The following is a 21,618-nucleotide window of genomic DNA, read 5'->3' as shown; positions in this document are numbered from 1 at the left end:
CTTCGAACCTATATGTCCAATTTCCAATTCTTCTCTCCATTACTGTTGTTGAATTCTTATCTCTATACACTTACAGATTTTTATGTTCTGTTCTACCACTGGAATTTTACATCTATGATCAGTGTGTTTCTCTCCCTCTCAATGAATGCATCACCAATTCACATATTTAAATATTTCTTCCCCAGTATCTTCAATATAATGTAAATTGTTCTCAGGTGTAAATGTTGGTAATTCATTCATAAAATTACTTAGAAGAATGTATTTAAAATATCAAATGAATGTGATCAAGATATAAATAATTTAACTGTGAGTTTAAGCCAGCATTTTGTAAAGCAGATATATCATTAAAACACTTAATTTACTATCACATAAAGATTAATGCAATATTTCTAATATATTTGTGAGCTGTTAATTTAATTACCTCCTTTGAGATAGTATGTAAAAAGGTTAATGTTGTATAAAATGCCTGGAGTTCAGGTTCATGATACTTTAAGCTATAAATGATTATATGTTTGGCTAATCTTCTTGAATGTTTTAATTTGAGGTTGATTAGCCTCTACAGTTATATCGAGGGTAAATATTTTATGTTTCTCTTTGTGTTATTAATTTTAAAAAAGTTGTACTAATTGATTCTAGTTTACTATGTTGTTTTTCTACATTGCCACTCTCACTGATTGCTTTAAGTCATTGGACACATTGTACTAATTGTAGCATTTGAATTTGGAATCACTTTTAGAAAAAAAGTACTGCTTTCTAATTGGTAAGTCAGCATAGATGTACTATGTTATAGGTGTACTATGATATAGGTGTACTATGTTATAATTGTACTGTGTTATAGGTGTGCTGTGTTATAGGTGTACTGTGTTATAGGTGTACTGTGTTATAGGTGTACTGTGTTATAGGTGTACTGTGTTATAGGTGTACTGTGTTATAGGTGTACTGTGTTATAGGTGTACTGTGTTATAGGTGTACTGTGTTATAGGTGTACTGTGTTATAGGTGTACTGTGTTATAGGTGTACTGTGTTATAGGTGTATTGTGTTATAGGTGTACTGTGTTTTATAGGTGTACTGTGTTATAGGTATACTGTGTTATGGGTGTACTCTGTTATAGGTATACTCTGTTATAGGTGTACTGTGTTATAGGTGTTCTGTGTTATAGGTGTACTGTGTTATAGGTGTACTGTGTTATAGGTGTACTGTGTTATAGGTGTACTGCGTTATAGGTGTACTGCGTTATAGGTGTACTCTGTTATAGGTGTACTCTGTTATAGGTGTACTGTGTTATAGGTGTACTGTGTTATAGGTGTACTGTGTTATAGGTGTACTGTGTTATAGGTGTACTGTGTTATAGGTGTACTGTGTTATAGGTGTACTGTGTTATAGGTGTACTGTGTTATAGGTGTACTGTGTTATAGGTGTACTGCGTTATAGGTGTACTGTGTTATAGGTGTATTGTGTTATAGGTGTACTATGTTCCATTGTTATCATCTAAAGGAAAATTAATATACTGGCCTCTTTTAATGTTGTTTATCCTTTGTTTAATCTTTTAGTAAGAATAAAATAAAATTCATAAAGTAATATACATGTTCGGTTGTGTGTATTTGTGTGTGTGTATGGTGCAAACTAACTCCAGTCTTCTGAAAGAAAAGGATGCCCTGTATATTTAGGTGGAGTATTTCTCAAGTTTTTTAGTTTTAAACATGTTATTTCTTCCTTGTAAATTTTACATCGGATACTTCAATCCCGATGGCGTAATAAAGATCTTCTATCTGTGATTTTATAAAACCATTCTCTGCCTGTACTTCTGCAGTTCATTGATAGGGTAGATGCTGAGTTGGGCCAATTCAGTACCCTGGTTTTGGGCCTAAAAGGTATCTGGGCAGGTATTCGAGCTGACTCTCCAGTATCCACAGTACCTGGTCAAGTTTTCTTGCCCTGTGTGGACTGGCCCATCAAATGCTGTTCAGAACGGAATGAGCAGAGGCCTGTCTCTCAGGTTCCCTTCTTAGACTGGCCTATCCCAGCACACCTCTTCAGAGCTAGCTCTATTGCGCTGCTCAGGCAATCTGCAGAGCCTCTCTGAGGCAACAAGTGAAGGGCAGGGGCAGCTTTCCTTCTCAAATCACACAGTAGGTCAGTAGGTAGGGCCAACTCTCCTGCCAGCAGCAAATGGTAAGGGAAAAGGGGAAGGGGATGGGATGGGTCTCTCCTCATACCTCAACACTGCACAGCAGACAGGTCTTGTCACCTTTTAGTGTATATTTTCACTTCAAGCTTTGTACACATAAATGGGGGACCCAGGTCATAACACAGTGGTAAATGTATAACATATACCACCTAGATGGGGCTAAACATATTGATCTTCTTGCAGACTTAGCAGTTATTCATTGTAATACCTGAAGTACTTGCAATGATATTTGAGTCATGTGTCTTACATGTGCATTTTGCTGTGACTAGCACAGTGAAATCATCTATCTCAATCTAATTTCAAATCATTCTCATTGTTGCGTTTTATTCAACACTTTAACTTATCTGCAGGCAACATACTCAGAAAGGCATCAGTATACTTTCATTTTCCTTGGTGTCAGCTTTGCTTGGTTTCTTTGGGAGTAAGATTCTATAGTCCAGTTTTCTTTTGAATGGATTATACCCTCTCACATAATAATATTAGTCTGTTTCTGATATCACAAGGAAGATTTTATTGCCTTTTATGTTTGATTAGTAGAGCACTGTGTATGTATACCGCAGATATTTATCTACTCATCCAATGGACTTAATCCTGACTGTTCAGTTCTTGAAAACTTGAGATGCAGAGGCAGTTATGGCACTGATTGCACGCCTTTGACACGCGGAAAAGTGTGCAAAGCCTACCTTTCCCTATCAATTTGTATTTTCTGTTTAAGTTTAACTCTTTTCTTGAGCGAGTATGATATCCTAAGGTATTTCCACTTAAAATACCAACCTTTGTGCACACATTGAGAGACCTATTGATCCAGGTGCATATGTAGCTGAAGATAGCAGTGTCTGGCATCAATGTGAGAAGAGGCCTTTGTTCCAGAGAGGGAACATTTTCCCAATGTAGGGAAATGGCAAAGAAACAGAGTAGAGAGGCTGATCAGGAGAGAGTGCACCTTTGTAAAGGCAACTGGTGAAGGGGGATGAGAGCAGGGGCAGGTTAAGAGATAACTTCTCAAATATAAATACAGAGTATCTAATAAAAATAATCATGTAAAATCAATTTTTAAAAAATATATTTATATTTATTTCTCTTTTACACACACATACGTATTCAGATAGATTATAGATTTCCTGGTATAAAAGCTATTTATTAATCTGTGTATAAGGTTTGGAAATATCTTATATATCCTGAAAGCGATGATTTGTTAGTTGTCCAAACTACAGATATCTTCTCTCATTCTGTAGTTTGGCTAATCACTTTATAGTTTTCTGTCTAAGACCTTGGCTTTTTGTTGAATCTATTCTTATTTATATAAATTAATTTTTATGTTTTGGGATCTTGACACAAACACACACACACACATACACAAACACACACACACATACACAAACACACACACACTCACACACACACAGTCACGCATGCAAATAGCAAGCTTAGTCTTATGGATTTCAATACCTAATTATTTTTCTTGCGTTTCTAGGTGATTTTTCTAAGGATTATAATTAAAATTTATGTGCATATATGAAAATTTTGAGTTATTATTTTAATGTGAAATATCTATATTTGTTCTTCCTCAGGTAGCTGATCTATTTTTTCTCTTTTATGTGTCATAGAACTTTTTGAAAACTCAGTTGAATATAGGCTTCCTTCACAACATGTCTGTGTATATGTGCTCATCTATGTATATGCAAGTGTGTGTGTCTGTGTGTTTGTATGCTTGGGGAGAAAACTAGAAATCTACCTGGAGTGATGTTTCCCTCAATACATCATTAATAATTCATATGGAATAAATTGCCATTCATGTGACCCTATTTTCATTTACAAAATGATATTTTTAAGTAACTTAATACATTTCTTAAGTAAATCTTTATATTGAGAGTCTTGATATATTATGTTGTTAAATCATTTAAAATTATATAAGCTGTATCTGGCTGAAAATCAACTTAATCATAACATAATATAGTAAGTAAAAATCTAGTGTAAACTCTGAACATTGAAGATAAAAATTAAAATAAAATATGATACCATTTATAAATTATTGAAAACTTTTAGAATTCTTCTGTTTTATATAAGTGCAGTCTAATATATAAAATACTTTGTCCTAATGAGGCTGTGGCCATAATTTAAAGTAAATGCATATTAATTATTAATTTTAAAATGTTCCTCTTTTCCTAGATATGTGCTAATTAAACTTGTGCAACTAATATGTTAGGGTGTTTAGAAAAGTAATAGTGAACTACTACTTATGAGGAGATTCTAGTCACTGGATAGCAAGCCTTTAACAGAGATAAGTTCAAGCCAAATTTATAAATCAGCATGATTTTGAGTTATGGGCCAATATACACTACAGAGAAAAGCACTGTGCTTGACTCTTTGGGTATTAATAAAAATTTGGTATCTCCTACCAAATATGTATGTGCTGTCATTTTATCTTTTTTTTCTTTTATTGGATTTTTTTACTTCTATTTCAAATATTATCCCCTTTCCAGTGTTTTCCCTTTGGAATTCTCCTATCCTAAACCCTCTTCCCTTGCTTCTGTGAGGATGCTCCCCCACACACACTCCGCCCTGCCTCCCTGCCCCGACATTTCCCTATACTGTGGCATCTAGCCTTCATAGAACCAAGGGCCTCTCCTCCCATTGATGCCTGACATCTTATGCAGCTGGAGCCATGGGTTCCTCCATGTGTACTTCTTGGATGGTGATTTAGTCCCTGGGAGTTCTGGGGCGGCCTAGCTTGTTGATATTGTTGTTCTTTATAAGGGGTTGCAATCGGCTTCAGCTCCTTGATTCCTTTTTATAACTCCTCCATTGGGGTCCTCGTGCTCAGTCCAGTAGCTGGCTGAGAGTATCTGCCTCTGTATTTGTCAGGCTCAAGCAGAGCCTCTCAGGGGACAGCTATGTCAGGCTTCTGTCAGCATCAGAAATAGTGACTGGGTTTGGTGACTAGGGATGTGCTGGATCCCTAGTTAGGGCAGTCTATGGATGATCTCTCCTTCAGTCTCTGCTCTTTGCCAAACTTCTTCTCTTTCTACAACTCTGTCTGCCCTCCATTGTTGGCGCCATTCATTTGCTTTAGCACAGGAACTAACGTGAAGCCCCATCAGTTCCTAGAGGAAGACATAAAATCTATATTTGAAAAATAAGCACAGGCTACTTCCCTGAAATTATTATTATACAAAGAAAAACTGAGATGAAAGAAAATAATGAGGATTAAAAGCTGAAACTAAACTACTCTCAGAAATCCAAGGAGCATTATATAGTTATAATTAGGAATGACTACAGGTAGCAAAAAGCTCTGTCCATTATTTCTATACATAGTTTACAAGCTTTTCCCCTCTCCAGAGGAGACACCTCCTGGATTGCATTGCATCCCTCTCATTTTGAAAAAGATACCAATTTTACAAATGAATAAAGAAACATTTATCATAAAAATTTTTGGTTTTGTGTGTTTTCTGTCCTCATTATTGATCCTATCACATGAAAGTGCATAAAGAGCAAGAGAAAAAAAAACTGATGTAGCAAACCCCGAAACAGAACTGTATATAAACAATTTTAAATAAGCGCATGTCTTTTATAAACTATAATTTCTAACTACTTAAAATGATGAGAATCATTTTTCTTTCTTTCAAAATACCAGTACATGATTTATTATGTGGAAATTATCTAATGCTGCTGTTTGTGGTAAGAAACTGAATATGTGCTTATAAACATTGATGTCTTATATCTCTCCTAATTAACTCTGTATATACTATCATAATTTCAACACAGATATTCATAGGTTATCATCAGCTATGATTACTATTCTGTCGTGGAATCATTTTAATTTCAAAACTTACTCTCCCGTTACTGAGGTTTGATCATTGGGCATCATGTTACATTTAATTTCAATGTCCTGATATTTGAGAACATCCTAAGAAACAATTCAGCGAACAGACCGTAAGATCCGCATGGTTCACATTAATGCAATCACGTCAGAGAATTTTCTTTGCAGGAAATGCTTTTGCAACAGAATGAATTACAATGAGTTCAAAGTACTGTGAGATCAAAGGCCCTTACCATTTTGTGTAGCCGTAAGCTGTAATAAATTTCCACATGCAACAGGTCCCTGATATACTTGTGCACATAAAGATGTTCATTAATACTGCAGAAAGCATGGCTTGGGAGTAAGAAGATAGGCCTAATACTCTAAGGCCAGGTTGAATAAAGACTGTAATAATAAAGTTTTTCTGAACAAAGAAAACTGTGGAGAATCATGTAGAACATATTGAAACAAGGTTTTATGAAACATTAGATAGCATGCAGCAGGCTATTAACACAACAAAAGCAATCTTAAATAAAGAAAACAATCATCAAAGAATATATTTAACCATGGGAATGTAGGTAATTTTAATCAACAGAATAAAATTTGGCAATTACAACATAACCATACATTAAAAAAACTAGTTAAAAGTGAATCATCATTTAATAAATAATTAAAGGAATGTGAAGAAAAATTTGAAATACATAAAGTGGGAATCGCTATAGCCTTGATGCAGTCAAAATCTAGATTCAGATATGATAATAAATGAATAAGAAACAATCAAAGGGCAGATAAACCGGATGACATTGAGCTTTGCCCCATCAGAGCAACTAGAAGAGTGAGGGCCAGATCGATAGATGACTGAAAAATGGCAAGTTGTTAGAATTGAGTACCAGCTGTCAGCTCCAGTGAAAGTGCGAATTGTAGTCTTGGTTGCAAAGCAGGTAGCAATTTCCTTAGATACCTAAGCACAATGAATTCCTTCATAATGCAGTTACCTGCCTAGATGCATTGTGAGGTGAAATGAAAAAAAATACAAGTAGTAAATATTCTCTTTGTTTTTATTAGTGTTTTTTCATTTGTTTTTGTTTGTTGCTCTTGGACTAGTTCTTGCTTTATGGCCTAGAACTGCTTTGAAATCACCTCTAGGCCCACTTGTTTTTAATCCCTAAGTTCTAATTTAACTCTTCTGACAATAGAGTTACATATGTGCTCAAGCACAAGGTAAAAATCTCTTTATATTTTCACTCAGAAACAAAAATACTAAAACTTCTGAGTTCAGTGTTTCTGTTAAGCAAGGACTAGATACAATCTATGCATCAGTAAATGATAAATATAATAATTTGTGCCCATAAAATGGGCTAAATTCTTCTGGTAACATATTTAAATATTCTTCAATATAGCTAAACTTAGAAAATCTTGACAAAGAGGCAACTCAAAAAGAACACATGCAGAATTCAATTTATGTAAGATTTTGAAAAATGGGAATTTGTGAAGTCTGAAAATAGAGTTATGTTTTACAGTAACAAAAGGTACACTTACGTGGAGACAAGTGGAGAGGGAAGGGGGATGGGAGTGGGGTGGGGGAAGGAAATAACATTTGAAATGTAAATAAAGAGAGTATCTAATATAAAAGAAAGAAAAAAATGCTTTCACCTGTAGATGTGTGTGTGTGTGTGTGTGTGTGTGCGCGCACACACACACTCACACACACACACACACAGAGAAAGAGAGAGAGAGAGAGAGAAAGAGAGAGAGAGAGAGAGAGAGAGATCACTTGAAGAACAGAGAAAACCTTGAATGTCAAGCTATTAGTCTTTGTACATCGTGTTACTTGATTACATCTCTCAGTTGCCTGAAGCCCATTGAATGGTCTCCTCTGTCGGATGGTGAGCCCCGGAAGTGAACCTGTTTCTACCTTCACAACACTGGAAATATACACAAATACCACCATGCTTTATTGACTTGGTTTGGAATCTAGAGATCAAATTCAGACTTTGATGGCACATGCTTTATGAGTAGAGAGATCACCAAAACCCTGGAAAAGCTGCAATAACTACTTGTTTTATTGATCTTTGTAAAAAGTTACAACTCTGGGCATATTTTCTTCATTTCTTACAGCTTCTCTTTGATATTTTTTTGTTAATTTTTTATAATTTCATAATACCAACAAAAAAGCAATAAAAAAAGCTTTCTTAACAACGTGATGCTAATAACTGAACTTTTCTTAAAAGTTTGTAATTGAAATAGAACTATATCAATTCCCTGTCTCCCATTCCTCTCTCTATCCTTGACTAAGTACTACAGGTAAGGCCTATATAAGATTGCATAACTAAAACTTTTTAAAAAGTAAAGTGTTGATAATTTAAAAGTGGACAAATTCAATTAAAATGAATAAAATATATTTAAAATATATGAGGAGTTTTTAAAATCAGTTTTGCATTTCATAGCTCTAATTTTTTTAATATAAAAGTATCAGAAAATTACATGCTTATACCTATAATTATATCTGTAAATGAACTTTCCATAACATTTATCACAATTTCAGTTAGTATTTTGAAATAATTTTGTAGTGATATAAAATATTTCCACAAAAGTAGAGACTATTAATTACTTTTATTATTCTTTGGGATATAACTTTTTTAAAGCTATAATTTTCTAATGTCTTTACTATGAAATATTTCTTTAATCAGTCTATCAGATTAATGTTTGCTTGTGTGTCTTGTAAATGTCATCAGAGTGTTGACACCTAATAGGAAAGAATAATTTTTTTCATAATAAAACCATCATTTTGTAAATATTTTAATTGATTTTGTGTGGAAATATTTTTAATTGTCTTAACCACTTCCTTCAAGGTCTTAGTTTGAAAATACAGAATCTAAATCACATATACATATAACCTACGACTAATGTAATTTTAGTGAAGGCTGGTATTATAAAATATATTCAGTATAATTATAGTGAAATATATGCTATGTTATATGCTTTCCTCAACATTTTAATTTTCAAAATCTTGTGGCAGTTAACAATTAAAATTAATCCTATATCTAATGTGTTATTTGCAAATCAAATGCAGCAAATTGCAAAATACTCAGAAAAACCATGTAAGAAACCATAATTAAATAAATAGAACAAGGAACAGAATACAGTGCTGTTAAATGTAATTTCAGGAAAGAGAAATGTTACTTGCATGAGGATATAGAGTTGTTGCTACTCAGGTAAAACCACACCCAAGGCCAGTGCTTTTGGTAAGTGATGGTTGAGCATTAAGTGACACTGTGTAATTCGGTGACATCAGTTTGGCTAATGGTTTAGAAAGGACTAGAACAACCTGGCAGCTTTGGGCCAGTGGACATCCCCTTAGGAATATCAGGTATCAAGATTATGTGAATACTTGCAGCAGGAGTTCAGGACACGTTTTTATCCTCCTGTCCAAATTATATTTGTAGAATGATGTATGTTGAAAATGTGGGAATAGTACATAAAGGATCAGGTGTTTTAGAACAGTGCACTGTGCCAGCCACTCTTCTTAGTGACCGACTCCAAATCCTTCCATGTTAGACTGTCAAATTAATAGGAACAAAAAAAGAAAAAAATTAAATAAATAAAAACTCCACCCAATTCTAGCTGTTGGTTTCTGAAGAGCCTAAAAGAAAAGAATTTACAGGTCACGTAGGGCAATATACTCTGGGGAGAAAAAGTTGTGCTCACACCCACTGGCTATATTAGTAGACAGCTTTGGTGGATGCCTCTAAAAAACATTCACCTATTTAAATGAAAGTAAACAAAACACAAAGTTGTACTCATTAATAGAACAGAAATAACTAGCAATAACCAAAGTCCCAGAGAAAACTATCAAACAGCACTCAAAAAAAGCTAGACCTATTTTTTTTTTTTTTTTTTTTTTTTTTTTTTTTAGGAAAACACAGAATGCATTTAAATGTGCTTACTTAAGCCACTTAAGTTTTTTTTTTTTTTCCCCTGGCATTCCATTTTTCTAATTTACTCAACCTGCCCATGGGCTTTGTCTTGCTTGTGTATGCTCAAAAAAGAAAAACAAAAGTGAGAACTCAGATGTGTTTTTTCCCATATGTGAAGCAAATTCTACATATACATATGCTAACTAGTGTTCTATAATATTTAACCTTTCTATTGTGCCTGTAAAGTACACATACCTGTTCTGTTTTAGTTCTCACTTTTAAACAATTGACTTTCTGCTAATCCTCCTTCTCAATCTCTACAGAGAGCCATATTATGTCCTATGCTATGCACAGGATGCCACAGAATTGTCATCTCCGTGTGGATTATGGTTGAACATCCCAGCACAGACACCTTTCCAGCTCTCAGCCCCAGGTCATTCATACAATTTCAACTTGAAACTTTTATACTAAAATACTCTTCAATGTAGCATCTTCACCAATCTAGATGGAAAATCACCTCACAGACATGTTTGAAGATGTCAAGCAGTAGCCTGTGGAATAATTGGGTATTCAGGTAGTAGCATGTTCAATTTTCTGAGGAAAGCCAGACTGATTTCCAGAGTTGTTGTACCAGCTTACAAGCCCACCAACAGTAGAGGAGTGTTCCTCTTTCTCCACATCCTCACCAGGATCTGCTGCTATCTGAATTTTTGATCTTAGCCATTCTGACTGGTGAGAGGTGGAATCTCAAGGTTATTTTGATTTGCATTTCCCTGATGACTAGGGATGTTGAGCACTTTCTTAGGTGCTTCTCAGACATTCAATTTTCTTCAGTTGGGAATTTTTTATTTAGCTCTGTATCCCATTTTTAATAGGATTGTTTGATTCTCTGAAGTCCAACTTCTTGAATTCTTTGTATATATTGAATATTAGACCTTTATCAGATGTGGGGTTGGTAAAGATCTTTTCCCAATCTATTGGCTGCTGTTTTGTTTTCTTAACAGTGTCCTTAGCCTTACAGAAACATTGCAATCTCATTAAGTCTCATTTCTCGATATGTGTTCTTAGAGAAAAAGCAATTGGTGCTCAGAAAATTTCTCCTGTGCCTATGTGTTCTAAAGTTTTCCCCATTTTCTCTTCTAATAGCTTCAGTGTACCTGGTTTTATGTGGAGATCTTTGGTCCACTTGCACTTGAGTTTTGTACAGGGAGGGTCTATTTTTAATTCTTCTGCATCCTGACTATCAGTTGAGGCAACACCATTTGTTGAATAGGCTGTCTTTTTTTCCATTGAATGTTTTCAGCTCCTTTGTCAAAAATCAAGTGACCATATGTGTGAGGGCTCATTTCTGGATCTTCTATTTTGTTCCGTTGATCAACCTGCCTATTTCTGTACCAGTACCATACGGTTTTTTAACACAATTGCCTTTAATGTAGCTTGAGGTCAGGGATGGTGATTCCTGCACATGTTTTCTTGTTGTGGAGGATGGATTTCAACATTCTAGGTTTTTTCTTATTCCAAAGAACTTGCAAATTTTTCTTTCCAGCTCTGTGAAGAATTGAGTTGGAATTTTGATGGGGATTGCATTGAATCCATAGATTGCTTTTGATAAGAAGGCCATTTTTACAATTTTGATCCTTCCAATCCATGTGCATGGGGCACCTTTCCCTCTTCTGACATCTTCTTCAATTTTCTTCTTCAGGAATTTGAAGTTCTTGTCCTGGAGGTCCATCACTTGCTTAGTCAGAGTCACACCAAGGTATTTCATATTCTTTGTGACTATCATAAAGGGTATTTTTTTCCTAATTGTTTTTTTCAACATGTTTGTCCTTTGAGTAGTTTTCTATCTATGATTCTTAGTACAGCTAGATTTGTGAACAGATAATGTGTAAATTTGGAATTGTCCTGGAATATCTTGATTTCTCCATCTATGGTAACTGAGAGGTTTGCTGTGAAAGTATTCTGGCCTGGTGTTTTTGTTCTTTATGGTCTTATGACATCTGTTCAGAATCTTCTAGCTTTCATAGTCTCTGTTGAGAAGTTTGGTGTAATTCTGATTGCTTTTATATGTTATTTGTCCTTTTTCTCTTACTGCTTTTAGGATTCTTTCTTTGTCTTGAAAATTTGGTGTTTTGACTGTTAAGTGTCCGAACAAGTTTCTTTCATTTTTTTACAACTTTACTTAAAAAAAACAAAGATAAATGTACAGATTTTAAGCATTTATGCATAGAAGTATGCGAATATATTTTTGTCAGTACTTGACTTTTAGAGGTTTGATAGTATGCATTAAAATCTTACTAGTTACAATGAACATAAAGTATCTTTAAAACAAGATGTAACCTGGAAATAATCAAAGTTTTCTTGGTGTATAAAGATTAAGCATAATGGTTTTTCATTTTCTTTTTTTTTTCCCTTGAACTTCATATGGTCTGTGAGTTGTTTCAGGGTGTTCAGAGCTTTCTGGGGTTAGTATCCAATTAACAGTGACTGCATATCATGTCTGTTCCTTTGTGACTGGGTTACCTTACTCAAGATGATATTCTCCAGATGAATCCATTTTCTTAAGGATTTCTTAAAGTCATTGTTTCTGATAGCTTAGTAGTACTTCATTGTGTAAATATACCACAATTTTTGTATCCATTCATCTACTGAAGGACATCTGGGTTCTTTTCAGCTTCTGTCTGTTATGAATAGGGCTGCTATGAACATTGTGGTGTATGTGCCTTTGTTGTATGTTGGAGCTTCTTTGGAGTATATGCCGAGAAGTGGAATAACTGGGTCTGCAGGTAGTACTATGTCCAAATTTCTGTGGAATCGCCACACTGATTTCCAGAGTGGCTATACCAGTATACAATGTGTTTCTTTTTGGTTACAATCTATTTGGAGTTCTGTCAGCTTCTTTTAAGTTCATAGTCATCTCTTTCATAAGTGTAGGGAAGTTTTCTTCCATGATTTTGTTTAAGATATTTACTATGCCATTTAGTTGGGAGTCTTTGCCCTCTTCTACACCTATCATCCTTAAATTTGGTCTTCACATTGTGCCCTAAATAGCCTAGATTTTTTTTTTTTTTTTTTTTTTTTTTTTGGTTTAGGCACATTTTTGGTGTTTACATTTTCTCTGACTATTGATTGATTTTTTTCTGTCTTTCCGTTTGCCTCTGTGATCCTGTTACATCTCTTGTAGTTTGTTGTTGTTGCTTATATTTGTGACTCCTGATTTCTTTCTTAGGTTTTGTATTTCTAGCATTGTCTATTTTTGTGCTTACTTTATTGTTTCTACTTCCATTTTCAATTTCTTCAACTGTTTGGTTGTGTTTTTCTGAACTTATTTGAATAATTTTTTGTGTTTCTTTTTTAAGGGCTTCAATTTGTCTACGTGTGCTCCCTGGTTCTCCTGAATTATTTAAGAAAGTTGTTAATGAGCTTCTCAAAGATCTCCATCATCATCATCATGAAGTATGATTTTAAGTATGAATGTTGTTATTTTTGGTGTGTTGGAAAGTCCACTACCTGCTGATCCACAACATCACTTTTAATGATTAGCTTCTATACCACAACCCTTGCCCAGAAAAGTAAATGCCCATTCAGTGGCATTAAACAACATAAAATTAAATCTGATAATTTCCTTTTACCTTGGAAAAATAAAATAACTTTCTAAAATATTGAAATTTCCACATTCCTTTGTTGTTTATTTATATAACAATAATGAATAAAAATTTAAATGCAATGTGAAAAATACCTCAGTTTTCACTCTTTTTTAAAGGTTTATGTATTTTTTTATGTATGTGACTACACTGTCTCTGTCTTCAGACACACAAGAGGAGATCATCCTATCCATCTACAGGTGGCTGTGACCCACACTGTTGTTGCTGTGAACTCAGTACCTCTAGAAGAGAACATAGTCTTCTTAACCACTGAAATGTCTCTCTGGCCTAGTTTGTACTGTTAACATGACTGCTGTCAGTAGAGAACTTTCACGTGTAGTTACAGAACAACTTTATGCAGCTGTTTTTATCCATCAGAAAACCAAAATTTGTAACAATATTTGCATACCCTGGCACTATCATTAATATATCAAATCTGTGCTGTCTGTGCTTAAACATACATTGGAACTACCAAACTGGGTTTTACCCTGATAAACATATACTTAATAATTCAGGGTGAAGTAAGTTTATTTAATTTCAGTCAAATTCATCTATTTTAATATTGTTCCACCACAAAATAAGACTTACAAAAATTATGCTTAGGGGAAGGACTGTGAGGTGGAATTGAGTTTGTAACTTTTTATCACTGTGACAGGATTCCAGCAAATAACAACAAAGAATGGATATATTTGACTCGCACTTTCATAAATTGTAGTATATAATGAATTGGTTCAGGTTGCTGGAGCTTACCTTGTGGCAGATCATCATGTCCATTTGAATGCAGAGTAATGAAAGATGCTCTCTGCACATTGTAGAGTCAGAGAGGAAGGTAAAGCCAGGATCACTTTCATGAGTTTCCCAGTGACATAGCATGCTTCCATTCTCACTACTTAACATATCCCTTACCTTCCCACACACTCTTTGGTTGGTATGCAACCCTTGAACATACAAACCTAAATGAATATTTTAGTTGTCATTGGTAAATATTAGAAAAGCATACAAGGGGAATTGTGACTAGTTGATATATTTTAGCATGCTTTGTTGGGACTTTCAATTGGTACGTATTTTATGAAATTTGCTGAAGACATTTACAAATAAGAATTGGCTCCTTGATTGGTATTTATTTTCTACTTTCCTTATTTAATTAAACTTAATTAAAATGCAAGTTCTTTATGTCCAAAGTTATCTAAGATTGTGTTGTTATATTATGTGCTAAATAATTGAGAGCAGAACTGTTTATCTCAGTAATATTTTTCCAAAGGCTACTGAAATATCAAAAATTAGTAAATAAGCAGGAGAATATAGAGCATAGGCATGAATTCCTTGCATTGTAGAATTTGCAAATATGACCACGTTCTTTTAGAGAGTTGGAATGTGTACGTATCATAACTCTTGAATGTTGACAAGATGGCAGAAATCTTTTATTTTTAAGTACATTTTCTTTAAAGAACTTAGAGGAAAAAATGTTCAGAAATGCCCTATAAAATGGAAGGGTTGGCCCTGAAATATCTAAAGAATGTCAGTTTTAGGATCCAAGGTTTCTCTTACTTTAAAGACCGTTGACCAGTGCAATTGAACAGAAAAAGTACCGAGGATGCTTATCTCCAGACAGGCATAATTTATAAGGGCATGTGGGTAATGCGTTTCCACTTGGTCTCCTTTAATGCATTAACAATTTTCTTTATTGACCATTATTAACTGTTTAATAATCAAGAGCAAGTTTACTAATAATAGTTCTGTAATGATGACGCTTCCATCAACACAAACAGCATAAGATTTTGTCAAACTAACATGGTAAATTGGTACATTTTTATTTCAATGGAAGGACCTGCCCTGTATCTTTAGTTGTTTGAAATATAATTGCACAATTATATATTTACTTCAGAATAATTTAATAAAAGTGTCAGAGATCCTGTAAACATTCCATGCCAGTATATTCAAGACTCTGTATTCTGCAGTATTATAGATGTTTTGGTCTTAAGCTTCAGTGCTCAGGATTTTCTTTTTTCTCAACAATGTATGATTTAGAGAAGGCACAAAGGAGATTACTTGGTGTAATAGGCAGAACATCCCCTCAAACTGCCCATACCTTAATCCCTGGAACCTGCAAATAGATAGCATTACTGGGCAAAAGGGAATCTGTAGATGTAATTTCATTTATAGGCTTGAAAATGGGGAGATGATCCCGGATGATCCAGATAGCTCTAATTTAATCACATTAGCTCTCAAAATCAGAGAATTTTTACACAGAGACAGAAGAGATGGAGCAAGTCATAGATTCTTCGTACAGGAAAAATGTTTGATGTTTCTGGGCTGATTCAAATGCAAGGTCATGTTTTCATAGAAGAGAACAGGATGGACTTGGTATGAATAATATAAATACTGAAAAAAAAAAGTCTTTTCTTGCACTATATTTAAGGTAGCCACACTCTTGACTAAGATAGGATATATCACCCACTGCCCCAGAAAGAAATCCAGCTTACTTGATTACAAGTTAATAATTCAGAGTTTAAAATATCATAGTCATGTTAAACAAATATATACCTGCTGCAAGTTGCTAATAAAATACATTTACATTCCTTTAAACTGCTAGATTCAAAACAATACTCAAAATATTGTTTTTCTACTATGTGCTTTCTATTTTAAAGAAATATGGAAGTAACTATTATTAGACATTCATAGGATTCATATTCATGATTTCAGAAAGGACAGAGGCATAATAGTCCATGCCTTTTTGGCCATTTATTAGAAGAGAGAAGCAGTTTGAATTCTTTGAGATGGAGGCGAACCTGATGAGCACAGCAGATTTTAGTACAGCCAGTAATATGTAATAGAGAGATTCAGAATTTTCAAACCCTTAAGATGAACAACAATTATCAACCAACCAGCCCCTCCAGAGCTTCCAGGAGCTAAGACCACCAAGAAATGAGTATGTATGGGTGGACTGGACTCCAGTTGCATATTTGGCAGAGGATGACCTTATAGGGCATCAAGGAGAGGTGAGGCTCTTGGTCCTGTGAATGCTCATTTCCCCAATGTAGGGGAATGTCATGGTGGGTATGTGGGCAGGAGTGGGTGGATGGATGGAAGAACACTCTCATAGAAGCACAGGGGTGAAATTCAGGGAATCCTGAGGGGAAACAGGGAAAGAGGATAACATTTGAAATGTAAGTAAAGAGAATATCTTTAAAAAACCTAAAAAAACAAACAAACAAACAAACAAGACATATGTTGGAAGCCAGGGGTGCACTACATAATTTAGGTACCAGTCCAGCCAGAAATTGTAGCAAAATGTGGCCTCCTATGCACAAGGCCCTGGGTTGAAAACACAGGGTCCCAGGCTAAAGTCCAGAATCTTTTTTTAATAGCCTCTAAAGGAAGAACGCTCTTGTTATTAAGCTTCTTGGTTGTTGTGGTTGGTCTTATTTTGATTAATAGAGAGAAAGGTCATAAAATTGGGTGGTAGTAGAGAGATACAGATATATTAGGACTGGATGAAATTCAGGACAAATGGCTGACTGAGGTGTCAATTAACATATCAAAGTTAAGACTCACTGCCATGTTCTCCTAGCATCTCCTTGCATCTTTCAGGGATCTGTTTGAGAGTCCTGGCTCCTCTTGGCACTTCTCATCCATCCCCCTACTCAAAGCCTTTCCAGCCCCTAATTTTTGCTTCCTTCATCCAGCTTCTCTTTCATGCACAATCTCAGCCATTTTGGCCACATACTCTCTTGGCTCTTCCCCTTTCTTGGTCTTCATTCTTGTTGCTTCTTTGTTCATCTCTTGGCTCTTGGTCTCCTCTCTTGGTGGCCTTTCTTCTTCTCTTCCTCTGTCTCTTATAGCTTGGTTTATTTTTGTTTAGCCTGAACTTTTCAGTTCCTTCTGGTTGTGCTCTCCCTCCTATCTAAAATAAAACCTTTTCCCCAACCATACCTAGGAGTGGTCAAGACCTCATTTTCATTCAGGAAGAATCTGCTATAAGTTGGTGGATGGGGAGCACAATATTGGCTAAGAAAATTTTAATATAAAGGTAAATGCATGTTGTATTAAAAAAGGAGTTGACAATAGTACAGAATCCAGCCAGTATCTTCTCTGTATGCTAACAGAGATCGCAGTGAATAGAACTTGTACAAGCCTGTGAAAGTGACTTATCAAAGACAGAAAAGGAAAGCCTGTGGACATTAATGAAGCTAACTATAAATGTGACTTTATCATACGTCAATGCAAATTTGTTTTTCATTATTAATTTAAAACAACTGCAAGTCAGATAAATGTAATTCTTAAAAAGGAACAAAACAAGAAATAATAAAAGAATATTGATTTTTATTTTGATTTACTTCATTTAGTGTTAGCATTTTCCTTTGTAACACAGAATGACCTCATATATGTGATTATCCTACCTTTGCATTTTTATTGCTGGGAAGAATACAATTTGCCATCTTGTTACCACAAATATTGAATTAAACAACCATCAACCTAACCTATGTATGATGGTTATGTTTATTCAATTATGGTCATACCTCTTTGTGAAATTTTACTTGAAGACATGCACACCTCCATCCAAACCTGTTGTGTTTCCTTCCCATCATACTGTGTTACTTAATTCACAGGCATTTGGGATTGTTACTAGTGGAAATATCCTTTATGCTCTAGGGCACTTTTGTGATTATTGCAGGACTTGTATAAGTCCTGTTAGAAAACAAGACCAACCAAAGAACCAAACAACAGCAGCAACAACAACAAAACCCCATGCTTATGTATACAAAGCATGTATAAGACATCACACTTTTGTTTATAATATAATAAGAATAATGGTAAAATAAAAAATACCAAATGACTGCAAAGAAAGGTGCCAGAAAAGTAATTTAATGAGCCAATTAAGGACTTAACAAAGAGTTAAGCCAATTTGTGCCTGCACCTCTACTCTTCCAGGAAGAGAAAAGTTTTTACAAGTATAAAAATGTATATGTGAAAATAACACCCAGGAGTGATACAGGGCAAATGCCTTTAATTGCAAACCCTCATTTCACATACCAATATTCTTAATCACAGAGACATATAGTAAATTATAATTTTACAAATCCTTCTCCATGCTAAAGTTATAACAAAAAAAAGTCAGTTATTTAAAACATGTGTTATTTTTTTTCCTAAAAATTTACATGTCCTTACCATTTAGTCTCTAACATTAAAAAATGTTGAATATTAAAAAAAAAAATGTTCTCATTTTCTCCTATTTTACTGAAGAAATTAGGAAAGGTATGCTTTGAAGTCAGATTGTATACACATTTAAATTCTTAAGTTCTAATTTTAGATTTTTTTCTAACTTCTGAAATGCCACTAGTTTTAAACTATATCAGCTGGATTGGATGAAATTACTATATGTCCCACTGGTGTGAGTATGATAATAATATCTGACATTTGGTGCATTCCAAAATGTTATATTTGCAGCCTGCTGCTATGTAAATATCCCAAGTGCAATTAATGCTACTCATTGGCATCTCAGGGCCTTTGTGTGTGAATGTAGCACCCGAGCTCATTGCTCAGTTTGCCCTTTAATGTCAGGCAAATCACAGTATTACTGAGAAAATCGCTTAGATCAAAGAAAGCCTAAACATTCAAGTCAATTAATTCATGAACTTCAATAGCCAGTAAATAGTGACTCTCTAATTTATTTTGTAAGGTGACAGTTGAAGCTGAGAATACAGGAGTGGAGAAAGCTGTACTTGTGAAGCATTACCTGAAGGAACGGCTGATTTTTACTGCAGCACCAACTCTGCAAACTTCACAAACTCATTTGCAAGTATGGGGAAGATAAATGAACTAGAAAAAAATAAATGAAAGCAAATATAAATTAAGACAACTTTTATAAAGTCTAAGAATTACTCTCCCCACTGTAATATCTTTAGATTCGGATTTCATGTGTATTAGACTAGACAGTCAGTTATATTATTCATCAAACGCAGTAAGGATTGAATTAAAATTAATAGGCCATAATGTTTCTTATTTGTTTCCAGTTTTTGAGTTCTCATACAAAAACAATGAAATGGACATGTTCTATAAATAAAGCTGGGCATTATTCTTCCATGTTAATGGCAACTTCAGTGTGGGAAATTCTTTGCTATATTACTCTAACAACCTCAAGATGAATGTTATATTACTGTTGCTCTGGTAATAATGATATCGGCTGCTCATTTCAAATGTAAGTTTCAGTAACTACAGTTAGCAATTGAATCTTCAAAATGTAAATATATATATATATATATATATATATATATATATATATATATATATAATTTTTACGTTTTCAAGTAAAATTACCTCTTAACACATTTGCTGTAATTTAATAAATGTCTACTATAATAAACATTATTGGCAAAATATGTTTTACTTATAATTTTGTGGATTCCATACTTTGTTGCTCATCTTGGTCTCTTGGGGAGATTCCTCAGTATGAAAAAGCAAAATTATGCTAAAAAGGTAAGGGATCTGCTTTGTTGCATGGATGAAGAGAATAGAGACATCCATTTTGTGGATGTATTCAAAATCACACTCAAGAAACATGAATAGAACTTTTTCATAGTAGATTAACTTCATTTTTAGGCATTATTTTTGCAGTTGTCCTAAATGGGAGTTTTCCTATAATCCTTCCTCAGTAAATTTATAATTAATGTATAACAAGTCTTCATTTAGAAAGAATTTTCGATAATATTTTGTTTAGTTTGTTAGTTGCTAATTGTGTGTTTATGTAGTAACTTCTGCAAGCATTTTCATATAGCATCCGGTCATCTGCAAGTATGAAACAACATAACTTATTTTTGCTATTTTGTGCCCTTTTATCTTCCTTCCTATATTGCATACATACTCAATATACATACACATATATACACAAATATTTATAAAACCAGAAAATATACACACACTCAAATACACATAATGTATATGCTATAGACACATACACTAATAAACACCTTCCAACAACATTTAAAGCACTGAATTTAAATATATACTCGGTTGCTTTTAAAAATAATCTTCTCATTAAATAACTCCTCTGTAATCCTGGAGGAGCTGGTTATTATTTGCTTCAACAAACTACCATTGGCACAGAATGGGTATAGTGACCTACTTTGCTTCTCTCTGTATTGCTCAGGTGGGCACCATGTCTACTTAGGTATTACCCAGGAATGTGGGGAAGACAGGAAGAAAATGGCATAGATACACTATTCTGCCTTGTTGAGAAAAACACAACAGGACAAAACAAAAACAAGCAAAGCAAAAAGAGCATGTTTTCATGGGTGTCCTTTCTTGTGTATTTTTTTAACAAAGCTTGGCTTTGCCATTGAGTTCCTGAATGCTGGTTATTGGCAATTGCTCTCTTCCTCTTGGTTTGTGTTTGATGAGTTCTAAATTGTGCATCCACTCGCCTTCATAAAAGTATTTAAAGACAACTAGTGACAATGAAACTTTCTCTTGGTACTTCATTCTTACAACTTTTACTCATGATACTGATATTTTACAATATACCCCATAACTGCAAGTGCTTTCTAAATCTAACCCTAATCTCCACTTCAGGAGCACAGCAACGTTATTACAACAAATAGAATTCTGGATGCTATACCCTCAGATCAAATATGCCTCCTAATAACACACAGCCCTCTTATATCTCTCACCATTACAGCTCTGCATCAAAATATATTTGGATTTTCTGAATTTATGTAAAAATAGTAAATAATAGGGACAATTTCAGTGATGAAACATAAGTAATATTCTCAAAACAATGCTTCGATTGTTTTCCACCATTGAAAAGCCTGCAAATAAATGTGCTTTATTGGGAAAGTTGATGTGGATTATATGTGTCTGGCAAATGAATAGGACCATATGGAGCAATGTGTCTTTCTATGCTATTTTGAGATATTTTTACAATGTAGATATCCATTCTGCATGTTCTTCTGACAGGAATAGTAGGAGGGGTGTCTCAGTCACAGTCCCACATATACCCTCTGCTTAGAGTGAGGGTGGATGAGAATGTAGAAAAAAAATTTAAGGAGACCCATAGAAAAGCAATGTTAACA

The sequence above is a fragment of the Micromys minutus genome (genome assembly GCF_963924665.1).
Source record: "Micromys minutus genome assembly, chromosome: 15".
Classification (NCBI taxonomy): Eukaryota; Metazoa; Chordata; class Mammalia; order Rodentia; family Muridae; genus Micromys; species Micromys minutus.
Note: the sequence above shows the minus strand (reverse complement) of the source record.